Source organism: Anabrus simplex, chromosome 12 (genome assembly GCF_040414725.1).
Source record: "Anabrus simplex isolate iqAnaSimp1 chromosome 12, ASM4041472v1, whole genome shotgun sequence".
Lineage (NCBI taxonomy): Eukaryota > Metazoa > Arthropoda > Insecta > Orthoptera > Tettigoniidae > Anabrus > Anabrus simplex.
In genome coordinates, this window is record NC_090276.1 from 49,583,921 (window position 1) to 49,611,039 (window position 27,119).

Below are 27,119 nucleotides of genomic sequence, written 5' to 3' on the forward strand. Positions count from 1 at the left end.
CACAAATTTACCAAATTTGGGACACACCTCTGTAAAATTTCCCCACTGTTTCGAAACTGTGAAATATATCAAAATCAAAAGTATACCTTGATTATTGACTCGGGATTTCAAGCTGCTGTGTAACCTTACCAAACATCAACTCAGTCGGTACAGTGGCTTTGGGGCCTACCTGAAATAAACAAACAAACAAAAATATTACTACATCTATCTTTGGGAAGATCAAATACCAAAAAATCATAAATATATATTATAATGAAATGTGTGACACGATATTACCTAGCAACCGTGAAGGCCGTGATATGAAATAGCCATGACATACAGACCCACGCCCTGTGCAGCCCATAAAGGTATTGTTGCTAGGCAACATCTTGTTCATGACACTATTTCGTTACACAAATTTTTTCGATGCCCCCCCCCCCAGTTCTAAGATACGTTTATGTCAATTAGCAGAAAAAAACACCTCATTTTTATGAATAATATAGATAATTTCAGATAAAATATTTCTGAATGTAATGAGCAATCCGAACATACCCTGCCTTACGAGACCCATCCAGGAAATAATTTGTATTATAAAAAGAAACTAGAACATCAGATGATAATAATTGTTATTTGTGTGGATTCAGTGTTATATTACCTACTTCTGTACATATGCACCACCTTTATTCAAGCACTTGTCGTGGTGTCACCAACTTTTGAATGCAAATTTACGTGAGCCTGCCACCAAAACCACGAACAACTATGGAACCACATTCAGTATTCATTCATACGAAAAGGAATTAGAGATTGGAATAATTTATCAAGGGAATTATTTGATTAATTTCCATCTTTCTGAAATTATTTAAGAAAAGACTAAGTAAACAGTTGATTGATAATCTTCCACTACGGCGACTTCCCTAAATGCAGATTGATTGATTGATTGATTGATTGATTGATTGATTGATTGATTGATTGATTGATTGATTGATTGATTGATTGATTGATTGATTGATTGATTGATTGATTGATTGATTGATTGATTGATTGATTGATTGATTGATTGATTGATTGATTGATTGATTGATTGATTGATTGATTGATTGATTGATTGATTGATTGATTGATTGATTGATTGATTGATTGATTGATTGATTGATTGATTGATTGATTGATTGATTGATTGATTGATTGATTGATTGATTGATTGATTGATTGATTGATTGATTGATTGATTGATTGATTGATTGATTGATTGGTTGATTGATTGATTGATTGATTGATTGATTGATTGATTGATTGATTGATTGATTGATTGATTGATTGATTGATTGATTGATTGATTGATTGATTGATTGATTGATTGATTGATTGATTGATTGAAATGTAATAGACTCACCAAATTTTGTAATATTTGCTCTGGATCATTAACAATAAAGATGCTCCTTATCACGATCAAGTAACTTGTTAAATTCACGCAAAAGTTTATTTTATTTGTTATTGTTTCGAAGATCCCATGAGCTAAATGCTCTTATTGGGACAGTACATTAAAAAGCTGCACAGCTACAACATTAAGGAAATATTGAATTATTGATAATAAAAAGCTGGTAACACTTTATAACAATTTAAATCTAAAATACAACTTTTTCTAGGATACAATTGTTGTTTAAATTTTATATAAACAGAACCATAAAGCTCGAAATGAAACCTGATAATAAGTTCATCTAAATAGGCTAAATCGGAGACCATTACATTTTGTCCATAAATGTTTATTAATATTTATTTTGAATTTACTGAATTTCTGACAAATTTTTCGAGTCTGGAATGGAAGCAGATGCCATTATAGCCATATACAGTACACCATTAGTTCCATACTTCACTGTATTAATGAGTTTCCAGATTGCCGTTTTGTATGATCATGAATAGATGAATTACTGATAAATTAGAGATTAATTTTTCCCGAGCCAAACTATGTTTAATTTTGAAGGCTACACACAAAGTTGGAGGAACACAACAGCAAGCAAGACTCACTTCGTGGCAAGCTAGGCTTGAGCATCTTGGACGATGGAAAACACCTCGTGAAGAATTACCAGCTGGACATATGGAGTACTGGACGACTTGGAGATCTCTAAATAGGCTGCGCACGGGTGTTACCAGTTGCTGTACAAATGGAGATATTCATTTGAGTCTGTTTTGTGCGGCTGTGGTGAACTGCAGACTATGGCCCGTCTGCTAGAATGTCATCTCTGTCCTGCCACATGTACTGATAAGAGATGCTCGAGGCGACAAGGAACGCATGAAACTTTGGTGCGCACTTAATTTTTATTTATTTTCTATAGACATTTTTGTGCATCATGAATAGATGAATTACTGATAAATTAGAGATTAATTTTCCCCGAGACAAACTATGTTTAATTTTGAAGGCTACACACAAAGTTGGAGGAACACAACAGCAGTACAGTCTTGTTTTAAGATGGCGGCGAGCGAATATCTCAGTGTGTGTATCCTCTGTGCTACTTTAGTAATATGTGTGGTTAATCAAGGATTTGCTGTCTCGAATTGTGTTGGAATTTCTTCCGAGGAATTTAGTGATGATGTGGAGTGTAGTGAGTGTGCGATGTGTGACGATATAATGGTGAAAACAATGAGATTGTGTTTGTGCGCCACGTGGTCGGGGTGTGACAAGCTTACGCACACTACGGGGCCGGCGTCCTCAACTGCTGCGAGTGATCCGCCTTCAGGGCCTGCAGGTACACAATGGAACGTGGAAACTTCCTTCGCCCTCTCACAGGCAGGAGTCTGGTTAACTTCGGATCGTAAGTTTTATTTTCCTTCCTTACCGACGGCTAACCTGTCTTGTTTTCTTAAGGTCCCAACATCGACCCACGATTCGTTGAAATTACGCTGCCATGCGCGCCGTTCCCCGTTAAGTTTCTTACTAACACTGTTACTACTGTCTGTTGATGTGCAAATTAATCCTGGGCCGACAATGAATAATGAGTTCTCCGTGTACTGTCAAAATATCAGGTCCATAAAAAATAAGATTACAGACTGTGAACTTCATGTTCAAGAATTGCTTTCGACGTTATCGCCTTAAGTGAAACTTGGTTGACGGATTTTGTGTTAGACTCTGAAATCCCACTCTCAAAAGAGTTTTCGTTATTCAGGGCCGATCGTAGAACAGGATCCCGGGGAGGGGGTGTTTTAATCGCTGTCAAATCTAAATGGCATGCGACCCTACGCTCCGACCTGATGAATGACTGTGAAGCTGTTTGGGTTGAAGTTACATTTCATAACATAAAATATCTTTTTGCATGTTTCTATAGACCACCTCGTTCTTATCTCAGCTATTCTGAAGCTTTTCTTTCCTCTGTGCTTAAAGCCGTTCATTCCAAAGATAACATTGTCATACTAGGAGACTTTAATCTGTCTGTCTCCTGGATTTCCCCTTCATTAGGTCAGCCTTCTAATAGCCTTGACAAATGGTATATGGACCACTATATTACTGGACTGAACTTCAAACAGCATGTCTTGGAAAACACCTGCGGAAATAGTCTTCTTGACTACCTGCTTTCCTATAACGAGCCCTCATCTGTTTCTGTGGGACGAAATATTTTTAAATCCAACCACAAGTCCTTTGAAGCAACTTTCACTCTCACCCCTCCCCGTGCTCCGAGATGTCATCGACCTGTCCTTAGGAGCTCTGTGCCTGTGTGGCGTAAAGTTGACTGGCAGACTGTGAATCGTACCCTGTCCCTGTTACCATGGCATTTGTTGCATGTGGGTGAAGTTCAAGATGCGGTGGACTTATTTTATGATTGGACGCTTGCTGTGATTCGGGACCTCATTCCTACTCGTTCGATGTCCAGAAAATTCCCTCCATGGAAGAAGAGTGATACTAAAAGTGCTGAACTACAAAAATCGGTAGCCTGGAGACAATGGAAGAATGCACCTTCCGAGAGTAATTATAAAATATTCTCGGACCTTCGCAAACACCACAAGTACTTATTAAGGCGGGATTACTCTGACTATATTAACGGAAGTTATATATTGAAGTAAAACACAACAGTAAAAGGTTCTGGTCACTTATAAATAACACAAGAGACAATAAACGAATACCGGAAGTAGTAACCTGGGACCAGTCTGTAGCCAGTGGAGCAGATAGATCTGAATTATTTAATGAATATTTTACCTCTAATTTTGTTAAACCTGTGCAATATGTTGAGTTTCCTAAATGTAAACCTGTTACATCCCATAGCCTCAGTAATATTTCTACCACTGAATCTGAAGTGTACTCCCTACTTTCGTCTTTGTCAGAAAATAAACCCACTGGTCCTGATGGTCTCAGTCCTATCTTCCTTAGGAATACAGCAGTAAGTCTTTCATACCCTATTAGTGTGATATTCAATCGGTGCTTCTCAGTCGGCTACTTTCCGAGCTCCTGGAAACTTGCGTATATCACACCAGTTCTTAAAGGTGGACAGAGGTCGGATATTGCAAATTATCGCCCGGTCTCTATATTACCTGCTTTACCAATCATTTGTGAAAGGATCATCCATCAGCATTTGCTTGCGTTTACAAATCCCTATATATCCCCTCAGCAGCATGGTTTCCTTCCTGGAAGCTCCTGCGTAACTAACTTGGCTATCCTCCTCCATCAAGCCACGTCTGCCATCCACGCGGGCTCTCAACTTGATGTATGCTATATCGACATCGCGAAGGCCTTTGATACCGTGGATCACACCCTTCTTGTGCACAAACTTTCTGAACGGTTTAACGTGCATGCGGGACTCCTAGCTCTAATTGATAGCTTTCTGAGCGAAAGACTACAGCGCGTTGTTCTTGATGGATGCAGTTCTTCTCTCACCACCACCCTCTCTGGTGTCCCGCAGGGTAGTGTCCTTGGTCCACTTCTTTTTGCCCTGTTTATTGATGACCTTATCGATACTGTTTCCCACCATTCATGTGAAATACTGCTCTTTGCTGATGATTGTAAAATCTTCAAGCAGATCGATTCTCCTACAGATACGATCCAATTGCAAAATGCACTTGATTCACTATCAGGTTGGTGTACTACATGGCGTCTTAAACCTCATCCCTCCAAGTGTTCCACCATTTCGTTCACACTTCGTAAATCCCCCGTTCTACAACAATATCACCTACTGAACCAACCGATTGCTCTTGTTGACAATCAAAAAGACTTAGGAGTGCATTTTGACAGTAAATTGTTGTTTGTCTCGCACATAAACAGGGTTACCTCACGTGCTATGTCACTCCTTGGTTTACTGTACAGGTTTTCTGACATCACAGATGTGAATGCCCTCCGAGCATTCTACGTTTCCTGTATCTTACCTATTGTTGAATACGCCTCTCCAGTCTGGTCCATTTCTGCTTCTTCAAACCTCTGCCACCTTGACCGTGTACAATCTTTTTTCTGTGCTATCGTCAGAGCCAGGGTCCCTGCATGTCGCAATCTAAGCACTATCCAAGTGCTTGGGAAACTGAACCTCAAGACTCTTTCTGCTCGGAGGAAAGTAGCCGACCTAAAGCTGCTATACAAAGCAGTTAATGGTCTGTTTAGGCCTCCAGATTTAGCTTCCTTATTTCCCCTCCACGTCCCATCCCGTAATACCAGAATGAAGACCCTATTCCATACTCCTTACTCCCGGCTTTCTCTCACCCAAAGGTCCCTTTCGGTACGTATTCCAGCAATGTTTAATACATTATCTATCAACAACAACCTAGATCTCTTCGTAACGTTTCCTTCCTTCTGTCATGATATTTATCATATAACTTAATTTTCCTTCTTGTTCTTTCCCGTTCTGCTCCTGTATTTACTGTAAATGTATTTTTCTCTGTTAATAACGTTGTTTATGTAAATATGTATTATACATGATTGTACAGTTTTTATTGTGTATATTCGTGTCCTTTGTAAGTATTTATATATCTTTCATTTTAGATTCATATCTGTTGTACATAGCTCAGATCGTTGTAATTCGGCGTTATGCTGTTGCTGATCCTGAATACATAAATAAATAAATAAATAAATAAATAAATAAATAAATAAATAAAATACATGTATGTAACTCTATTTCTGACAAATTACGATAAAGTAATGATTCTTAATATAATCGAAATAGATTTTCAACCTATTAGGTCGTGTTATGTTCATATAGTAGGTGTTGAAGAAATGTTAAGAACAGAACAAGCCTGGCCAACAGGACACCAGTGGGCCTCCCAATTTCGCGCCGGTTGCTCTGCCAACTGAGCTATGGTGGCCTAGGTCGTCTTTGTTTTGGAAAGGATCTAAAATACAGATCTGGCGCTACTTCATCACACTGTACAGTGCATGCAAGTCACCTTAATAGGATGAAAGTCTATCATGAAAATTCAATATTCATTAACGATTCTTAGGTCGTTATTTATACAGTCTCTTCTCTGTCAGAAAACAATGTGGAGGGGTGCAGTGTAGCATTTGGGTAGGTTGACGGGGTAGTTTGTGGCCTTATAAGATCTAAATTGAGTTTGAAAAAAGCGTGTAAGGTATGTCCTATCTTATTTTTGTTATTCATTAATGATATATTAATTCCATATGGAAGAGATGTATGTATGTATGTTCAGTCCTTCAGCGATGCCGCTGGTGGGATCCTCAACAGCTCTGCCATCAGCTGTCATTGATGGCCTAGGCATCACTGAAGAGGCGTACTAGGGAAATGAGGAGTGAGGTAGTTTCCCGTTGCTTTCCTCACCGAGCCAGAGTTGCTATTACATATCAGTCTGCCAAGTCCACTGAAATGCATACACCAACCGACCCTATGAGCAACATTTTCACACCATTCATAGCAGGGACTGGCTGCAGAAGAAATGGCATTACTAGCATCGCTCATACCTCAGTCATTTTCATATTGTCAAAGCCAAGGATAAGACAGAGACAGATCTATGCAAGTAACAAAATTGCTCTAGCCTATACCAGAAGACACAGTGCACTGTAAACACTAGGTCGTGCCAGCAAAGGCGAATGGAAGAGATAAGTGGGCGTAAAAACTTTTAGTAAATCATGAAATACGCGGTTTTTCAGATGACGTTGTGATGATGATTTTAAAAGCTGGAGGCATGCAAATGGTCATTTAAAATTAACGTTTCCAATATGAAAGTTTTGATTTGTAGAAAAAAACTTAATAAGCGAAGAATGAACAGTGGATGATAGGTGGTTGTAAGAAAGAAGTCAGTAACAGCTTAGAATGCTTGGGAATGTAGACTAACATTTCGCATTTTTACAGTAATTTTTAGAATATAAAGTGCGCCTGTAAAATGTACCACAAGAGTTTGTTTTATAAATGTACTTGTTCTTTATTAACCATTTAAAGTATTAACGTTATTTATTTATTTATTTATTTATTTATTTATTTATTTATTTATTTATTTATTTATTTATTTATTTATTTATTTATTTATTTATTTATTTATTTATTTATTTTACGCCCACATTGGAGCCCTAAAATCAAACGATTTACACCGAAGTCATAACAGAATTAACTGGGAATATAGCTTTCACCATCTTCTTCCTCTCCGAAAACTTCTTTATTCCTTCCGACCTGGCTGTCATTTCTTCATCAGATATGACATATTGTTTTCGTTGCAATTTTTTTTAGTTTAAGTGTTTGTTCTTCATATTCCTTTTCTCTTCTCTATTTGCAGTTTGTTGTATTGTAATACTAAACTCTTCTAAATCATTTTACCGGGCAAGTCGCCGTGCGGTTAGGAGCGCGCACCTATGAGCTTGCATCCGGGAGATAGTGGATTCGAACCACACTGCCGGCAGTCCTGAAGATGGTTTTCCGTGTTTTCCCATTTTACACCACGAAAATGATGGGGCTGTACCTTAAATAAAGCCACGGCCGCTTCCTTTCCACTCCTAGGCTTATCCTGTCCCATCGTCGCCATAAGACCTATCTGGGTCGGTGCGACGTAAAGCGAATTGTAGAAAAAAGAAATCATTTGGAGTGCTTTCAACTATTTATTTATTTATTTATTTATTTATTTATTTATTTATTTATTTATTTATTTATTTATTTATTTATTTATTTATTTATTTATTTATTTATTTATTTATTTATTTATTTATTTATTTATTTATTTATTTATTTATTTATTTATTTATTTATTTATTTATTTATTTATTTATTTATTTATTTATTTATTTATTTATTTATTTATTTATTTATTTATTTATTTATTTATTTATTTACTTATTTATTTATTTATTTATTTATTTATTTATTTATTTATTTATTTATTTATTTATTTATTTATTTATTTATTTATTTATTTATTTATTTATTTATTTATTTATTTATTTATTTATTTATTTACTTATTTATTTATTTATTTATTTATTTATTTATTTATTTATTTATTTATTTATTTATTTATTTATTTATTTATTTATTTATTTATTTATTTATTTATTTATTTATTTATTTATTTATTTATTTATTTATTTATTTATTTATTTATTTATTTATTTATTTATTTATTTATTTATTTATTTATTTATTTATTTATTTATTTATTTATTTGCTCAATGTCGCACTAAAACGCCAAAGATTTTCGGCGACGGAATTATGCGAAAAGGCTAGGATGGGGAAGGTAGCGGCTTTGGGCTTAATTAATGTACATCAGCAGCATGTGCCTGGTGTGAAAATGGGAAACCATGGAAAACATCTTCAGGAGTGCTGATGGTGGGATTTGAACTCACTATCTCCAGAATTCAAGCTCACGGCTTCGCAACTCTAACCGCGCGGCTAAGTCATTCGGTAAAAAATCTATTATATAGACTAATATAATTTTTAAATTAATTGGTCTGTGAGTCTAGGCGCTATCAGTCATGTCACAACGTAGATCCTCAGTGCTGCAGGATTAAGTAACTGACAATCATCGCTAAGTACCTCTAATAACCCAGTATAGCATGTTAATTTATAATTGGTATCAGTCACAGTAACATTCGTGACGACGGGAGGTTTCTGTTTTAAACAGAGGAACGGATGCATTAGTAATAGATCCAACCTTTAAACTGAAAACAAACTGTTATGATGATCCATTATTACCGCGTGCATTTCTGTTGCTGTTAATTTTGAGTTTCATCACATGCATTGCAAAGCACACAAATATCGGAGATTCTCCCTTAATTGGAGGCACACACGCGCTAGCTATAGTTTTAGAAGGCAGTGCATTCTCTAATGACGCGATGTGCAGATAGCATGCGATGAGCAGGTAGCAAGTAAATCATTCCAGAAGGCCGTGATGGGGACAATGGCCAAAGAGTGAACAATAGCTTAATTCTGCATAATGATGTTCCTCGTGGAGCCATCACTGCAGGCTGACGCGATAAAAGGCATTGTTGAACAAAAGAGTAACGGTGTCCGTTACCGACTCGCTCCGAGCTAGTTCCCAGCTAATGGAAAGCGTTCTAATTCAAAGAGACGTATACCTTTATAGCACAATAGAGAGTATTATATTATCTCTCAGTTTTGCATCATCAGATGTTCTTTTCCCAAAAGATATTTTTGACAATTTTTATGTACCTTTTCATTCCAATTCTCTTTTTTTTTGACAAAATCTTCAGCTTCATTAAAAATACCTAGTGTGTCCTAAGGAAACGTACATGAGGTAATTATTGGCTTTGACTGATGGGAACATGCAAATGAACCAAGGAAGTATGGAATATCATAGAGTAAAAATACAGAGCTCGTGTTTGTATTTACTTCAAATACAGTATAGAGATAACACACGACGGTCTGCGAGAAATCGAGGGACAGCGATTAGAGCTCTGTCTACCGGAGTGGCCTGGAGTTACTGATTCTGTCATAAGAGCATGTGTATTTGTTGGTGAAGTTTTTGGTGTTATTTATGCGTTTGCAGTAAGTTAACATAAGTAAATAGTAGCGTGTGACATTCTATTATATCTCCTCTCAACATGAGTGGAAAAATATATGCTGTGTTTGGATGCAATGAAGTGCGGAATGATTCGCGGTCTTTCTTCCGTATCCCTTGTGACAAAAAAGTAAGTAAATATTGTGTTTGCATTTATATATATTCTTCCAGTGACAAAGGGATTTTTATAATACTTCCTAAACTTCTGACCTGAGCGACCCATATTTTAACAGGTTTAAAATATTATATTAAGCTTATTTTACTGTATAGTGCAGCATTAAACTGCAGTACCGATGTGTTGTTATAGGCGTGATCTGTGGGTTTTGAAATGTCACAGAAGTGACTTCGATAAGGTAACTATGAAAGAAGGACGTTACGCTTCAATAAGAATGATTCGATCTGCTCAGATCATTTTCGGGTTAGCAACTTTAAAAATCCCCGACTATATAGTGAAGTATATGTTAAATTCTTACTCTAATTGAACATAAATATTCCTCAAAATATAACTATTGATAGCATTTCCTTATTTTATCCCCCTCCTCAGATTAAAGCCACGATCTATACCTACACAGAATCTCCCAAAAAATGAAACATCAAATGCTACCGACCCCTCCAATCGGGGTAGTCCTTCCAAAAGAAAAAGACAAGAATGTGCGATCTGTTTATTGACAAATGACTTAATGTGATGATACAACGTTTTTTTAAATGAGGGAATAGACAAATCTAACCGGAAACGTTCAGGCAGGAATACCAAAGCAAAAAAGTAATGCATAAATGAAAGATCAAGCCCTTTCCCAGCAGTGCATTTCACATCTTGATTATATGCCTAATTTCAGTCTTTATATGGTCAGGACGACGAATCCCCTCGGCCGTTATTCTTGGATTTCTAGACAGGGCTTTAGATAACCTTTTAAATAATTCTTCTTTCATTTATCCAGAATTGCTTTAGCAACTTTGAAATTAATAACTTAATAACACTTTCTTACTAGACGTAATTTGTTTATCCATTTCCGTATATGAATTTCCATTGATATTTGAATTTAGCGCGAATTTCCAGGTCACGCCACTAGGGGCGCCACTTGCGAATTATCTCCCATTCTAGCAGGGCTAAATCCGGAATTGTCGTGTATTGTCTATACTGTATGTTTTTTACTTTGCAGATGCCTATAAGGAATTTACAAGTTATGGAACTTAAATTTGTTAATAGGATACAGTTAAACTTTGCTATAACGACATCACTCTCAACGACAACTCGTCAATAACATCATATTTTCTGTCGCACTGACAGATTCTTTGCTTTGCTTACAGCGTTGCCAACCTCATGAAATTAAAAACCGCACAGAAATTCAAAATAAACCGTAGTCTTTATTGTAAAACCGTACAGTACCAATATTCATCCAAATACTCTAAAACTTTCTGTTTTTGCTAGTGGCCTTACGTCGCACCGACACAGATAGATATTATGGCGACTATGGGATAGGAAAGGCCTAGGAGTTGGAAAGAAGCGGCCGTGTCCTTAATTAAGGTAAACCCCAGCATTTTTCAGGTGTGAAAATGGGAAACCACGGAAAACCATCTTCAGGGCTGCCGACAGTGAAATTTGAACCCACTATCTCCCAGATGTTAGTTCACAGCCACACACACAGTAAAACTCAATAGAATGCGTGCAGTAATAGAAAGTAAAAATAATATCAAATACAAATACCTAAAGGAAATATATTACTAGAAGTAAGAAAATGCAACATATTCACTTTGCCCTTTCTTCACAAGTTGGATAAGGAAGCAGCCACTTCCTATACTGTTTATACTCTCCCACGACTGCCTGTACTTTGGTCTCCTTCTGGGTGTTATAACAGAAACTTTTAATTTTTTTGGGTGTCGAAGGAACTATTTTATTTTTGGAATCAGAAGTTAACCTCATCCTTACTTATTTAACATTCAAAATAAACTCCAAAGAAAAGAATTAATACGTAGTATGCTAACCAACAAAAAATTGAAGCACTGTACTCTCACGCAAAATAATTTCTAAGTGCCCCACAGTACTATACATAAGTTTGACGAAATCACGTTATCCATAATATTTGCAACTACACGCTGCACTGCTACATGTTTTATGTCACACCACACTTCACACTGGTTAAGAAACGATTCACGGAGTTCGGTGTGGGCTCATTCAAGAGAGTGACTGTGAACAAATATACGACTATGAGATCCACAGTTCATAATGTTTGAAGTAGGGTAATCCCGGTCGCAGAATGAGACAGAAAATATCACGTGTCAGGCTATTCAGGCGCTTCATTGGTTGATCTGAAACTAGCTCAAAGGTGAAGCACAATATTCAAAGCTTGGGAGTCTCCTGGAGAAATGGAGGGCATGTTATACATGTCCAGGAAATGAGGTGTGCTCATATAGGAGGGAAAAAAATAATTTCGCATACAAAATCTGAACATTTCCAATAATGAAAAGGTTCATTTAAACATTTTGCATAACCGTATTTAGGGGATTGAAAATCGTCAACGTACGGTTGTCAACGCTGCTTGCATATGACAAACGTTATATGCGTCTACCTCGCATATAACGTCATTTTCCACCTCAGTTTCCAATAAGATTTTCTAAGAACCAAAATATTTTAAGAAATATGTTGTTGAAATCTGGCGACCTGGAAAATTCATTCCCGTCCCCTTTTTTCATAGACCTCGGGAATGCAGGCAAATTCCCCACCCCAATATAACCCGCCAGAATTCTTTGCGGTATTAACATAGTATGACTACTAAAAGAAAAGTTTTAACATTGGTAGAAAAATTGAAACTGATTCACCAAATTGAGAATGGAATTTTAAAATCTGACGTGTATTGTGACTTTGGCCTTGTTAATTCCACAGTCCAAACGATTTGAAAGAGCAAGGATAAAATTGTTTCTGCATTTCAAACAGAATGGTTCGAAAATTAAGCGGCTATAAAACCTGAACGGAGTGACGTGGATGAAGCCTAATTAAGTTCGTGTTACTGTATTTTTCATTTTCCACTTCACTAGGCTGTTAATACGAATATCCGTCAATATTTGACAATCGTTCATAACGACACAATTTTTCAGATCCCTTGGATGTCGTTCCAAGGGAGTTGTACTGTAGCTCAGATATGAATACATATAAGGAAGTTTATATAAGGCCATGAATTAGGCTAACAGTACTCGAATTAATTGATGGCTCTCACGTACGTCCTTTGCACTTTCCAACAGTAGGTTTGTTTCCGGAGCAATTTCAAACTGTCACGCGCATGCGCCGTTTCAATTTGCTGTTCGAGCAGCAACTTCCTTACTCCCAAACTATTTTTGATGGCGAGGGCCGTGTTTTGTCACCAAACAATTTCGTGACTGTCACAGCATTCATAAGTTCAGAAGAAAGCAAGAAGTCAGAGAAAAACGAAAACGAGTTAGAGCATTCAAAACCATAACTATACCGTACACAACAAATTACGTGTAACTTGTATTTACATAACCATTAGAATATTAGTTCAAATACTTTGGGAGCACCATAACAGACAATCTGGAGCCTGAAAAATAGATCAGACGCCGTATGGAGATTCCCAGGTCATTTTTCCGAAAGATGAGGTCATCCTTTTCTGATGATTAGAGCCCGGAATTTTATGCATTAATAGGTTAGAATGCAAATTTACTGAAGCGAGAAGCAAGTATAGTCTACCTTCACAACCATTATGCTGTGGGGTTTGCATAAACATTAGGGGTACGGCCCATCAGAACCCCTATAATTTATGTTACTCTTTCTACTTTATGGAAGAGCGGGTGGCCGACATTTCCTACTAACCTGATTAGTTTGCAATCGAACATATTACCGCATGAAAAACCGGGCTTTAATGATGATAATCTAAACCTCAAACTCAGGCAAAGGCTAGTGAACACTGCATATGGAGTAGAGACCTGGACTGTCAAAGTTTCCTCCATGATCATATTAGAAGTCTTTGAAATGGGGTTACACAGGAGAATGCTCAGAATAGTCTGGCCAGATTTTGTAACCAGTAATGAAGTGTTAAGCAGAGCTAGAACTGAGCATGAGTTGGTAAACATCATGAAAGGCAGGAAAACAGCTGATTTAGGTTATATTCTACGATGTAGAAAGTACAAGCTTCTACACCTCATATCACAAGGAGCTGGTAGACCACCAAAGTCATGGCTCCAAAATATCAAAGACTGGACTTGCATCAACAACAATGAACAACTCTTGGTTTTAGCTAAAGAAAGGGTGCATTCTCCAGGGTGATCGCCAGCGTCTGGGGGACCTGATGTCACACTTGAAGAAGGAGATTAGAATATTATTAAAATATCGTAGTAGGATAATGTAAAGTTCTATATGTATTAGAACCGCCAATAGTAAAATATGGTTCCAATTCATAATTACACTGAAGTCATGTGTTATCATCAATAGCATCATTCATTCCCATTATTTTATTTAGACGGTAATCTCCATTTTTATTTGAATTACTTATGTAATGATTTGTGGCAATTTAATATAAAACTGACATCGTGATTTCACTTTCAGGTAATTGCTTTCAGGACCAACACTTGTTCTTTTTTTTTTGCAATTTGCTTTACGTCGCGCCGACACAGACAGGTCATATGGCGAAGATGGGCTAGGAAAGGGGTAGGAATGGGAAGGAAGTGACCGTGGCCTTAAATAAGATACAGCATTTGCCTGGTGTGAAACACTTATTCCAGCGATAATGATATTTAATCAAGTGGTGATGAATATTATTTCAACTAACTTATCATATAATTCCTTTATAATTAACCGACCTTTCATAGCAAAACGTCCTACATTCATTACGGTTTCCTTGAAGTGGATTGTCCATGACAAAAAAAATAGCTGATAATTTTCTTCAGAATACGCCTTCTTTTTAGTTCAATCCCTGTCACGAAATGTGTTCGAGTAGCGTCAAAATTTCCTGACATCCGGAGTTCATCGCATCAGAACGTGCGCTGTATAGTCATGTTTGAAAATACCACGATTTTTTAAACTCTATGCAAAAACAAATCTAATAACTTTAGTGTATTATAATTATATCACTAAAAAAAGTCTACGTTGCACATAATTGATTCTCGTAATGCCTAGCCTATGTAAGCTCGCTTCAAAAACTCGACCACATTTATAGACTTTCTAGGAATGAACATCTCAAGGATTCTTAGGGAGTAATAGCTCAGAATGCAAACCTACTAAAGCGCGTATAGTATATTCTATCCTACGCAACTATCGTGCAATGAGTTCTGCATAAACGTAGGGGTACGGTCCATCAGAAAACCTAGAATTTAAGTTACTCTCGCTCCATGACGAAGGAACGGGCTAGCCGACACTTCCTAATAACCAAACCAATCCACTACTGACCTGCATTTAGGGCAGTCATTCAGGTGGCACATTCCCTATCTGTTGTCTTCCTAGCCTTGTCTTAAATGATTGCAAAGAAACTGGAAATGTATTGAACATTTCCCTTGGTAAGTTATTCCAATTCCTAACTGCCCTTCCTAAAAACGAATATTTGCACCAATCTGTACTCTTCAATTACAACTTTATCTTCATATTGTGATCTTTTCTACTTTTAAAGACACCACTCAAAATTATTCGTCTACTAATGTCATTCCACGCTATTTCTCCACTGACAGCTCGGAATATACCACTTAGTTGAGCAGCTCGTCTCCTTTCTTCCAAGTCTTCCCAGTCCAAACTTTGCAACGTTTTTGTAACGCTACTCTTTTATCGGAAATTATACAGAACAAATCGATCTGCTTTCCTTCGGATTTTTCCAGTCCTTGAATCAAGTAATCCTGGTGAGGGTCCCATACACTGGAACCATATTCTAGTTGCGGTCTTACCAGAGACTTATATGCCCTCTACTTTACATCTTTACTACAACCCCTAAATACCCCCATCAATGTGTGCAGCAATCTGTACCCTTTATTTACAATTCAATTTATGTGATTACCTCAATAAAGATCTTTCCTTATATTAACACCTAGATACTTACAATGATCCCCAAAAGGAACTTTCAACCCATCAACGCAGAAATTAAAAATGAGAGCACTTTTCCTACTCGTGAAACTCACAACCTGACTTTTAACCCAGTTTATCAGCATACTATTGAATACTGTCTATCTCACAACATTATCGAGGTCATTTTGCAGTTGCTCAAAATCTTTAAACTTATTTATTACTCTATACAGAATAACATGAGCCGCAAAAAGCCTTATCTCACTTCTTTACTCATATCATGTATACATATAAGAAAGCATAAAGGTCCAATAATACTGCCTTGAGAAATTACCCTCATAATAATTATTACAGGCTGAGATAAAGCTTACTCAGTTTGCATTTCGACCTATTATTGCCTAGAAGTCCATGGTCATATAAACAAACCCCCACGGCATTTAACGCCCTTGAAAGGGCCTTGGCCTGCCCAGGACCGCTGCTCAGCCCGAAGGCCTACAGATTACGAGGGGTCGTGTGGTCAGCACGAGGCATCCTCTCGGCCATTATTCTGGGCTTTCGAGACCGGGGCCTCCATCTCACTGTCAGATAGCTCCTCAATTCTAATCACGTAGGCTGAGTAGACCTCGAACCAGCCCTCAGGTCGAGAGAAAAATCGCTGACCTGGCCGGAAATCAAACGAGAGGCCTCCGGGCGAGAGGCAGGCAGGCTACCCGGACACCATAGAGCCAGACTTGGTCACATAATATTTTTTATAACAGATTTTGGCCACCTATTGATCACGTTAAAAAAAATCTTCATGATTTCAGTTTTCTTTGGACCGGGCGAGTTGGCCGTGCGATTAGGAGCGCGCAGCTGTCAGCTCGCATCTGGGAGATAGTGGGTTCGAACCCCACTGTCGGCAGCCCTGAAAATGGTTTTTCGTGGTTCCCATTTTCACACCAGGCAAATGCTGGGGTTGTATATTAATTAAGGCCACCGCCGCTTCCTTCCCATTCCGAGACCTTTCCTGTCCCATCGTCGTTATAAGACCTATCTGTGTCCGTGCGACGTAAAGCAACTAGCAAAAAAATGTTTTCTGTGGCGCCAATACTACTTCATTCACTTGCTTACAGCTTCTGTCTTTCTCAGTCGTCCAATGCTGTTTCTTCTTGGTCGCTGTTTCTGGCTCCAGGGACCCATCAAATGTGTGTATCTTATTCCTGAAAGTGGTTCTGGTTTAGACCTTGGGATTAGCCTCAGCATCATCGGGCCGCGAGCCCAAGTTAGGGTTTATACTTGATTTTCTTGGAGCGCATGTGTACGCCTCCATAAACTTTGAGTTTGGGCCAGTAATTTAACCTGTTCTTCTTTTCCACGAAGGCCCCATAGTCTGGGTAATAGACACCCCTGTGTACAGATGTAAATTGTAAATTGGGCCTAGAGAGGCCAGAAATGTAAGGTTTATTGTGTAATATTGCCTTGAGTAGGCTGTAAGAAATTGGGAGCAAAGCCTCTTAGATTGAAGTTGGAGAGCATGTAAGCTCTTTTCTAAAAATTGCTGTAACATTGAGGGGTACCTCTGGAAGGCTATAATTTATAACGGTTGGAGCAAAGTGCTCTGTCTTGGGAGTTTCACCCCTTGTCTATCTAACCGCTACATTTGGGGTGCTGTAAACTTGTAATTTGGAGTTTGAAGCTCAAAAAGCTCAAAAGTTGTAAATTTCAGTAAGTGAAAAGTTTTGTTAAGTTTGAGATTTGGAAAGAAATATAACCTTTATTTTAAAGTTTTAATTTAATGTTTTGATATCATAGATAGACACAATCAAATCAAATCAAATCAAAATCTCTTTATTTGCAAATGAGGTGTCTACCTCGGTGGCAAGTGGTACACTAAAATACATTATTGTCAAGCACTAAATTTTAAATTAACAAGAGAAGAAAAACAATTTTTCTAGAATACAATAATATACAATTTATACTAACAATTTTTTTCTATTCCCTCTGAGAGTTAAGAAAACATCTGGTGGATGTCTTGATACATGATGTTCATTCCTTGCAGATCCTTCTTGGTGTTAACAAACAATTCGTCATAAGACTTGCCTTTTCTATTAGGTTTGTTGAAATGGTTAAAAAAATTCTTAGTGCGTCTGTCGTCGGGCATTCATGAAACATGTCCAAACAATGTAACCCTTCGTTTGTGTATTTTATCTGAAATCGTTCTGCATGTTTTATGTACTTCTTTGTTACCGCGTAATCGGCAATAATAATAATAATAATAATAATAATAATAATAATAATAATAATAATAATAATAATAATAATAATAATCACTGAAGATAAATGCACATAATCCACCAAAATCCCTCTCAGAGTTAAGAAAACATCTGGTGGAGCACAACTGCATCACATGACGTGCTGGCCTGGAGACAGGTAAAGGAGTGGAACTATTCCGTGAGGTTCCACCTGAGAATTCTTGAGTGATAAAAGAGGACAGCCTCTCAAGTTCTGAACGGAGTGACGTGTTGAAGATGACAGATATGTCCTCTTCCTTGCCAGTTCTCCAGGGCCAGCCGTAGCGGGCATCGCTATAGTGAGTATAAAGCTCTTCCGCATGTGATATGTAGAGTCCTCTCACTTAATGGGTGAGTAGAAAAGTTCACGATATTCCCTAGCTGTCGCAACACAGGACTTCAACTTCCGAGTATAGGTCAACGACCACGAGGTGCCTAGCTGAGTTCTTGTGCCAGGACAGTAGGTATCTTGGATTCAGAAGGAATTTTATAGGATAGATTACGGAGGAATATTGGTAAAAAATTAGTGCAATTTTACTAGATAAAACAGAGACCGAATGGGTGGCTTTATTTCTAGAAAACAGAACTCAGAGAATTAGAGTAGCCAGGTGAAGCTAGCGTCCCTCACATAAACACAGACAGAACGCGTGGTTTTTGTACTCTGGGCTACGGCATCTGCAGTATGGATACCGATCCCTAGAGGACCGTAACAGAGAAAGGATATTAATAATAATAATCATAATAATAATAATAATAATAATAATAATAATAATAATGGTGTGTGGCCTTCGGATAAGCCCATTGTGAGTCATTTGAGTTGACATCTTATAGGCGACATGCACGCCTGAGACAACAGGGCCCTACCTATGACGAATTCTTATAAAAAGTTGCTGAACACTCACAAACAATGGCACTTTAAACCATTATCTCTAGAGTCCGTAATTTTAGGCTGTAATAGGTTAGAATGCTAACTTAATAAAGCGAGTAGCAAGTATACTCTAGCCAGCACAACGGTCATGCTATGAATGTTGCATAAACATAAGATGTACAACCCATGAGAACCCCCTACAATTTATGACCAGAATTTGAGACCATAACTAACCTGTAAGGTAAGGGTTTGTCTTGCCGAAGGCAGGTCCGAACCTCCGCAGAGGTGTTCCTGAGCCGGAGTTTACGTGCGGTAGGGTGGCCAGTTCCTTTCCGCTCCTCCATTCCCTTACCCCCCACCAACAGCGCGTGGCAACCCATCCATCTCCTGACCACGCCCAATGTTGCTTAACTTCGGAGATCTCACGGGATCCGGTGTTTCAACACGGCTACGGCCGTTGGCATAACTAACTTGTAGAGACATCAAATCGATGTAGCAGACTCCGGCAACAGAAGAGACAAAATGCTAAATTAAAGGAAGATTATTATTATTATTATTATTATTATTATTATTATTATTATTATTATTATTATTATTATTATTATTATTATTATTATTATTATTATTATCATTATTGAACATAAATACCTCTTACGATCGGAGGTCATCTGAAGTTAGAGATACAGAATGTGTGACGCGATGTTACCTAGCAACCGTGCTGGCTGTGATGTGAAGTACTGATGGATGGCCATGACTGAGAATGGTCTTTCATCAAAGTGGCCTTATCTCAACATAATCTAGAGAATGAGTCAGTTTCCTCCCTTTGATGTATTGAATCCTGCACGTGTCAAATACAAATTCCATTCACATATATCTCTCGAAAAGGATTCGTTAGATGCAAATAATTTACTCATTACATATTTGAGTTTAATTTATTGAATATCGTCGCCATAAGACCTATCTGTGTCGGTGCGACGTAAAGCCCGTAGCAAAAAAAAATATTGAAAGGCATATTTATGATCATTTGATTTGTCCAAAGAGAAAATGAGATGATTATTATTATTATTATTATTATTATTATTATTATTATTATTATTATTATTATTATTATTATTATTATTATTATTATTATTATACTGGGAGGTATACCTCAATCACGCACATTTAAAAGAAGCGCCTTAAGGAAATCTATCTATCGAACAAAACGTGAAACTGCTAACACCTAAACGTTGGGACATTAATCACAAGATGTCACTACTGAATAATGAGAAGTTTGTTATTTTAAAGTTCCCTAAACTGACTGGATTTCTTTTTCTTTGTTTTGGTGTACATCAAGAAGTTTGAACCTTCTTCTATAGATATCTCTACAAAAACTGAGGTTATGCACTCTGGTGCAAGATGGAAGAATTGGTGATTTGAAGAAGTTTTGTTTTTATATCTTTTCTCAACTAAATTAACTTTCACTTGTTTTCATATTTCAAGGTTTGCAACACTTCATTTTTTCCCACCAGCTTTTGAGTCTGACCAATCACAAATTTTCTGTAATTATTTTTCAGCCAATTATAGGCTTCTTGTTGCTTTTTGTTCTCCCAATAAAATGAGAGGATGTGTCCGGATTTAGTCAAGAGCCTTCTCGAACCCTCCCCTCGGGTATTTAAGCTGCGGGTTTTTCGAGCTACCTTGTCCTAATGATCAAGTTCTGAGTGTGTGTGTTAAGACAGGAGGCGGGATGCCGCATACTTCGACAGGCAGAACATCAGCCCAAGTAATGGCCACCAGTTTTCTATCTTTGTAACTATCTTCGCAAACCTGCCCGAGAGGAAGGTTCTAATCTCCAACTATGTAACTATCTATTTTCTAAAATGTAAACTTTCTTCCTGGTAATGTAAACTTTCATAAAGACTTAAGCTGTAAATTGGGGATAGAGAGTGCGTTACCCTCTCGAGTCCCCCTACAATTTATCTTGAGGTGACTAAGATTTTGTAACTGTTTCTCTTCCTGTAAAACATTACTTAACCTTCTTTCTAGTCACCTCACTAGCTTGGGATTAGCCTCAGCATCATCGGGCCGCGAGCCCAAGTTAGGGTTTATACTTGATTTTCTTGGAGCGCATGTGTACGCCTCCATAAACTTTGAGTTTGGGCCAGTAATTTAACCTGTTCTTCTTTTCCACGAAGGCCCCATAGTCTGGGTAATAGACACCCCTGTGTACAGATGTAAATTGTAAATTGGGCCTAGAGAGGCCAGAAATGTAAGGTTTATTGTGTAATATTGCCTTGAGTAGGCTGTAAGAAATTGGGAGCAAAGCCTCTTAGATTGAAGTTGGAGAGCATGTAAGCTCTTTTCTAAAAATTGCTGTAACATTGAGGGGTACCTCTGGAAGGCTATAATTTATAACGGTTGGAGCAATTGCTCTGTCTTGGGAGTTTCTCCCCTTGTCTATCTAACCGCTACATTTGGGGTGCTGTAAACTTGTAATTTGGAGTTTGAAGCTCAAAAAGTTGTAATTTTCAGTAAGTGAAAAGTTTTGTTAAGTTTGAGATTTGGAAAGAAATATAACCTTTATTTTAAAGTTTTAATTTAATGTTTTGATATCATAGACACATTCAAATCAAATCAAATCAAATCAAAATCTCTTTATTTGCAAATGAGGTGTCTACCTCGGTGGCAAGTGGTACACTAAAATACATTATTGTCAAGCACTAAATTTTAAATTAACAAGAGAAGAAAAACAATTTTTCTAGAATACAATAATATACAATTTATACTAACAATTTTTTTCTATTAAACAAACAGATCATCCTTAATAAATTTATATTGTTTACAAAATTCTACTTATAATATCTCCTATACTTACAAACATAGTCAACTCATATACAGTATGTGGAATTACTTCAAATAATACTATGCAACTGGTATAAGATTAAAATTTACATTGCATTTATTTACTTTTTTTAACCATTTTGGAACCTAAGTAGCATAACGACCTGCTGCGTCTTAACCAGAGCCCCCTTTTGCCACCACTTTTCAGAGTTCCTGAAGGGCCTTCACAGCTACCGTAGCGGTCCCAGGGCCCTCGAAGTCCCCACTGTACTTCACCCCTACAGGCAGTCCCCTACTTTGGCTGTCCAAACTCCATGGACCAGGGGATAGAATTAATTTTTAACACACATTTTTTTATTTACAATAGCCTACACTGGTCGAATGCCCTCTAACATTTCATTTATTTTCCCTGTTGCTGTTTATTCTCTTCTTGAATACCTGTACAGATTTTGGTAAACTGTTCCACTCCTTCACGCCCTTCCAAATGAATGAAAATTTACCCCAGTCGCTTCTGCTAAAATTCCTTCTAATTTTATACTTGTGGTCAGTTCTGCCAATATAATTATTTTCCAACTGAAGCCTCTCACGGATTTCTCCCCATGCTTCTTCTCCTGTACAGGCTCTATATAATCCTATAAGTCTAGTTTTCTCCCTTCTCTTACTTAAAGTTTCCCACCCAAGTTCCTCTAACATTTCTGATACACTACTGTTCCTCCTGAAATCCCCTGTTACAAATCTTGCTGCTTTCCTCTGCACACTATTTCTTTTATTTCCCATTCAATCCCTCACCTTCTTTCACCTCTCTCTATTCCACGGAAACTCGGTAACAATTATTATTATTATTATTATTATTATTATTATTATTATTATTATTATTATTATTATTATTATTATGGAATAGCCATGTGTTACGCAATCTATGAATTCACCCCAGGCCATGCGAGAGCTACGAACACACAGGCCCAGCAGGTCCCACAGTAACCAACCATACTACCGAGATTTCCTAACTTGTTACACGACGCAATTGTAGCAGCAGATGTTAATTTTCTCATTTAACTTGGTTATTCCGCAGTATCCCATTATAATTATATACGTATATATATCCCCACTAAAACTCGTGTATTCTGTTAGAAGTCTCCCATTTTCAGAGATTCACTTCGAAATTAAGCCCATCTAAATTAACTCTCGCGCCGTTGTACTAACGGTAGATTTTGAAGAAGGATAGAATTCCGCTGAATCACAACGCGAGGTCGACAACCAGGGGAATGAGCCATTGGACACTAAATTCATGGTTATCACTACCATCGTAATTTATTGGGATCATTAATATAGAATTGACATTCCCTTTAAAAATACAAAGAGGAAGTCAGCAAAAATTTTCGCCTCAAATAACTCATAAACCATTTAAACTTAACGAAAATCTGTTTTCATCGTCAGTACTTTTACCAAGAGGTTCATAATCGATATACAGTACTCTTCCAGGGAGTCTGTACCTCATCATCATCATCATGTGTTTACCCTCCAGGTTCGGCTTTTCCCTCGGACTCAGCGAGGGATCCCACCTCTACCGCCTCAAGGGCAGTGTCCTGGAGCTTCAGACTCTTGGTCGGGGGATACAACTGGGGAGAATGACCAGTACCTCGCCCAGGCGGCCTCACGTGCTAAGCTGAACAGGGGCCTTGTGGAGGGATGGGAAGATTGGAAGGGATAGGCAAGGAGGAGGGAAGGAAGCGGCCGTGGCCTTAAGTTAGGTACCATCCCGGCCTTCGCCTGGAGGAGAAGTGGGAAACCACGGAAAACCACTTCCAGGATGGCTGAGGTGGGAATCGAACCCTCCTCTACTCAGTTGACCTCGCGAGGCTGAGTGGACCCCCTTCCAGCCCTCGTACCACTTTTCAAATTTCGTGGCAGAGCCGGGAATCGAACCCGGACCTCCGGGGGTGGCAGGTAATCACAGAGGCGGACGAGTCTGTACCTACCAAGTAAAAATATTAACTTCGTATTATTAAGTGGAACTGCAACGCTTTGAGCACCTAGCGTTAAACACATGGCCGTAGCCAGAGGGGCACTACTGGGGCTTCGAATCCCCAACCGTCCCCCCCGCCCCGAGGAATTTTTACAAAAGGAAACTGAGGACAAACTAAGGTATCATTCAGAGACATGATATTATAAAACCAACAGATCTGTTGAATCTATTTTCTAAATTTTGATGTTGAACATACCGTTCACTGTTAAACTGATGACCTTGGTCGCATTGTTCTTGTTCTCTGTTGTGATATAAGGTTTTGTACTGTAGTACTGCAATCTGAATGCCAACATACTTCGCTTGGATCAGTGTCCTTATAATAACACCACACACGCACCTTCAATGTATTCTATTACTCCATTCACTCCCTCCATTGGCCGATCCTGGCTATGCTACTGGTTAGAAATGAGGGCATTTTACACTCAGTAGAGTGGCTATTTTGAAAATCCGAGGAGAACTCGATAAAACCTCATATTTTCAAACTATTCCAATGAAGCAATAACCAGACGATCAATGCACACTTTGCGTAGAGTTTTTTACCATTTTAATATGGATATTTTTGAGCTGAGGGTCTATTTGGAATTAGCGTCCACAATTTTGACCCAAAAATACATTAATAACATCTCCATGTCATGGAAATGAGGATGCTTCGATGGTCTGCGGGACTCAGTAAATTGGACCCAGGTAATAAACCAGGATGTTCAAAGCGGTATTTGGAATGGCTCCAGTTACTTAAATAATGCAAAAGACTTTTCCAAGACGATATGGCCATTTCCTGCCCAGGATTGGTACCACAGTTGTGAAGGTGGCACTAGGTTTGAACCACGATTGACACCGACCACAGGCGAACGAGGAAGAGATGGCTTCATGCACTACGGGAGGATATGGTATTGGTGAACATTATCCCAGTTGACGCCTAAGATCGGAAGCGATGGAAAGCGAAGCGCAGAAAAGTGTACCACGCAATTACGCGAGATAAGTGCTAGAAGAAGGATAAAACGAATCTTGCGTCGTCTGAAAAGCGCATTGTGGTAACCAGGCAACCAGTTTTCGCCATCTGTCTACAGAAAGTCTTCATCATCATCTTCATCACGTTATTACCGTGTGCTAGAACACTGCATTCCATATACAGTACGTACAAATGGCGTCGTGTTCTAAGCGAGTTTCCACTGAGTTTGTCTTTTGACTGTCGTTTCGTCTAAGTCATAGCACTGTTATTCTGTACAGATAAATAAATAATTTACAAGATTGTGAGCAACTGAAAAAAAAGAAAAAAACTTCGCAAATTTTGTGAGATGGACAGCCGGCAATGGTATTACGATAAACAGAGTTAAAAATCAGATTGTGAGTTTCACAAATATGAAAAATCCTCACGGTTTTAATTACTTTGTCGATGGGGTGACAGTTTCTTATGGGTATCTTCATTGGGGTAATCACATAAACTGTATTGTAAGCAAACAGTGCAGATCTTTGCACATGGTTATGAGAGTAAGTAGGGGTTGTGGTAAGGACGTAAAGAAGAGGGCATATAAGTCTCTTGTAAGACTCCAACTAGAGTACGGTTCCAGTGTATGGGACCCCTGATCAGGATTACTTAATATGAGAACTAAAATAATATATAGAAAAGCAGTTCGATTTGTACTGGGAGATTTTCGACAAAAGAGTAGCGTTACGAAAATGTTTCACAGGGAAGACTTGGGAGAAAGGAGACTCGACTATGTGGTATATTCCGAGCTGTCAGTGAAGAGATGGCGTGAGATGACATTAGTAGACGAATAAGTTTGAGTGGTGTCTTTAAAAGTAGGAAAGATCACAATAAGAAAATAAAGTTGGAATTCAAGGGGAAAAAATTGGGGCAAATATTACTTTATAGGAAGTGGAGTTAGCGATTGGAATAATTTACCAAGGGAGATGTTCAATAAATTTTTCAAATTCTTTGCAATAATTTAAGAAGAATTACGAAAACAACAGATAGGGAATGTGCCACCTGGGCGACTGCCCTAAATGCAGATCAATGTTGATTTCAAAGCCCCTTACACACTGTAATGTCACCGAAGACAGTTGCATTCGGAAAATAGTGGATTCGGACCCCAATGATGGTAGCCCTGAAGAAGTTGATAGTGGTGATTGTTGTTTTAAAAGGAACCTCAACTAGGTAATTATCCTCTATTTACACATTTGGTGTTTAGCCCTCAAAATTAATGTTGAAAGCGTAGTCATATATTGTTGCAGTATACTTTGGCACCTTGGAGAGAGAAAGGGAAGGTCAAAATTGCCACACAGGCAGCTTAGATGGGATCAAAGTGGAAAGATTCCTGCACACGGTTGAAAAGGGCATACGATTTTGTTTGTACATACAACGGTAATCATGTATATTCGTTGCGAGGGTGATGGAATATACACGTAAATGATTACTGCAAATGAACTAGGGATGACTTTTCAGCGATTATTCGAATCATTCGAGGGGGAACAGTGGGCGATACGGGTTGCTGACACCACTAATCAGGCGGGTGTCGTCTAGGGAGCGGATACGACATTAAACGTGAACAAGATACAATCCCATAGCACACCACAACAGCTGACGGTGTGGGAAGAGCGATAGACCACAACGTTGGTTCTATTGATTCGAGACTCGACCATACTGCCAAACTGTACGAGTGAAAAAAGTAACCGCGAGCGGGATTATCAAAGTCTGAATTTTAGGCAGTAATAGGTTAGAATGTAAACTTACCGAAACGAATAGCAAGCATAGCCTATCCTGTACAACAGTTATGCTAAGAGATTTGCATAAATACAAGGGGTTCGTCCATCAAAACTCTCGTTACATTACAGAAGAGAGGCGAATCGGGCACTTCCTAATAACTACGGCTCGGAAGAGCTATAAATTTCCTAAACAAGACTTACAAAAAACGTAAAAATATCCAAAAGGACCTCATTACTTACAAAATTGGCGTAAATATTCGATCCAAATTAATTGATAAGTTTAGTTTTAATTACATATTTAAAGAAGGTATATAATGTTTAAAAATGAAAAATTATTGTGTTTTACATACAGTGCAAAGGTATATGAGTGAAATACTTCCTCTTTCAGACAGTATATATAATTATATTAGATTAACATAATTTAAAAACAGTACATTATGCAACAAGCCTACAATGGGAATTATTAATGCACCTTTTACTTCCAATATCCCACAACCACACGGCACATTCCCACAAATACATTTTATC